This window comes from Schistocerca cancellata, chromosome 2 (assembly GCF_023864275.1).
Source record: "Schistocerca cancellata isolate TAMUIC-IGC-003103 chromosome 2, iqSchCanc2.1, whole genome shotgun sequence".
NCBI classification, from domain to species: domain Eukaryota; kingdom Metazoa; phylum Arthropoda; class Insecta; order Orthoptera; family Acrididae; genus Schistocerca; species Schistocerca cancellata.
The window spans coordinates 980,813,591-980,815,715 of record NC_064627.1 but is presented as its reverse complement, the minus strand read 5'-3'; the positions used below and the strand labels follow the sequence as shown (position 1 = coordinate 980,815,715).

Here is a 2,125-nt window from a genome sequence, read left to right as displayed (position 1 = left end):
AAAAAGCCGAAAATCAGTAATTCCAGAAACCAGTTATTATGAACAGCTTTAACAGTGTGGTTAAACCGACGTTGAAAAATACTGATATAACTGAAAACCGATTGTTTCAGCGTCAACCAGCTTGTCCAGTTAGCGCGCGAGATAAATATCGATAGGCCATCAGGATCTTAAGTTGTTATTCTACACTGTGTTAGACTGTAGGTAGGCTTGGACTACGACCCAGCTTGCAGGGAGTCACTGATCTGAATGGACACTGCGAGGAAGGTGGTGGAAACAGCAACAAAAATAAAAGATTTAGAAACTAACGCAAAGAGAGATATTCTCAAATTAGGAGCCTCCACTGACAGAGAGACGTTCAGAGAATGACATATAGAAACAGCATTCACCTTTAAGTACACAAGTTTCACTGGGGACTCTTCGGAGAGAGAATACTGAACCATGTGAATTAGGTTTCGGCAAGAAAAGGGGAGGGAAGGGGGAGGAGTGATAGATTTCGGAGAACCTCCCGCACTTGTCCGCGAAAGGCAAGGGTCGCGAGTTCGAGTCTCGGTCCGGCGCACAGTTCTAATCTGTCAGGAAGTTTCATATCAGCGCACACTCCGCTGCAGAGTGAAAATCTCATTCTGGAAATATCCCCAAGGTTGTGGTTAAGCCATGTCTCCGCAATATCCTTTCTTTCAGGAGTGCTAGTTCTGCAAGGTTCGCAGGAGAGCTTCTGTAAAGTTTGGAAGGTAGGAGACGAGGTACTGGCAGAAGTAAGGCTGTGAGGACGGGCCGTGAGTCGTGCTTGGGTAGCTCAGTCGGTAGAGCACTTGCCCGCGAAAGGCAAAGGTCCCGAGTTCGAGTCTCGGTCCGGCGCACAGTTTTAATCTTCCAGGAAGTTTCAAAACCAATGCTGTCCGCAAATGATAGTTCATAGGCACAAAACTCGACATGTATAGATCCTGGCTTGCTGCAGTCGCGGTCTCAGGGGCCGTACACTGACGGCTAGCACCATCTATAGGGAAATTACGGCTTCATACTTCTACACCTGATAGATGACCAACCATTCGACATTGTTTCAAGTGAATATGTAGCCCTTCGAAGATGAGACGCCTTCTGTTCTTTTATGAATACTTGGACACTTCTCACCGAACGTGGTTAAGCTGTGTCCTACCAAACATGATGAGTGGAGTATCTTGAGTGCGGCACGCCTCAGCCTTTAAATGTCTTTGATAAAGTAGCCGTTGTTCAGATTACCCTCAGTACATAACAGTCAAGATCTCAGAGTGTATCGAATCGAACCCCATCCCCTGACGACTGGTTTTTGTTCATTATACCCCTCAACAATGTGGTATGCTGGATCGTAGTTCCTGTTGAAGAGGTCGACACCTTCGACAGTTACTGAGCGGTAGTGGTAAGTGAAAGCTAGCGAAGGACTGTTAATCAGAAGTCCCTGAGAGAACTAGACTTTTATTCGTGTTAACGACAGAGGTGTGGTCATCTTTGGAGGAGAGCCCTGGACACCAGCATCACGTAGTGAGCTAAGGAGCTCAGCGAACTGTCGTCAGCTGGTATGCCCGGGCAGCGGCGTGCAGTGGCAGGCCACCAGCAGAGAACGCACACCGCAGACCATGTATGATGATCACGTCCAGTCTGCCGGCCTGCCTCAGGCCGAGGAAGACCGCACAGGGAAAGTCGTTACTCAAACTGCAGTCCCCAGCATGATCGACGTCTGCTCTGGCGATGATCAACATGCATGGAAGCCTTCAAGAACTGGTGCGCAGCGACAGAGAGACCGTGCTGGTCCAATCCCGGCGTCAAATAGGTGCTCAACTGGATAGGTGTCCATCAACGAGAGGTAATCACTCAGAGACAGACCCAGCACAACAAGGGTGAAGTCTCCAGCACAGAGTTTAGCGTAATGCTACTGGAGGCGAACTCATTGGTAGATGAATGGATACTTCACCTGGCACTGCAGTAACCTCCACTTCGAATTCGGCAGCTGATGGAGACAGCAGTTGTTGCCGTCACGTATGCATCTCGATACGGTTGTGTACACAGAACGTCGGTGAGCGTCTGACAACAACTGAGTGAATCAGAGAGTGAGACTCTGAGTTGGAGACAGGTACGAGAGTCTGCCGAC

The 2,125-nt window shown here is 48.9% G+C and overlaps 1 non-coding gene across 1 annotated transcript; it reads left to right on the top strand.

The window, feature by feature from the left end:
• Window positions 1-785: 785 nt before the first annotated feature.
• Window positions 786-860, top strand: Trnas-cga (transfer RNA serine (anticodon CGA)). Its single transcript has one exon. It is a non-coding gene; the product is annotated as a tRNA-Ser (tRNA).
• The last annotated feature ends 1,265 nt before the right edge of the window (window positions 861-2,125 follow it).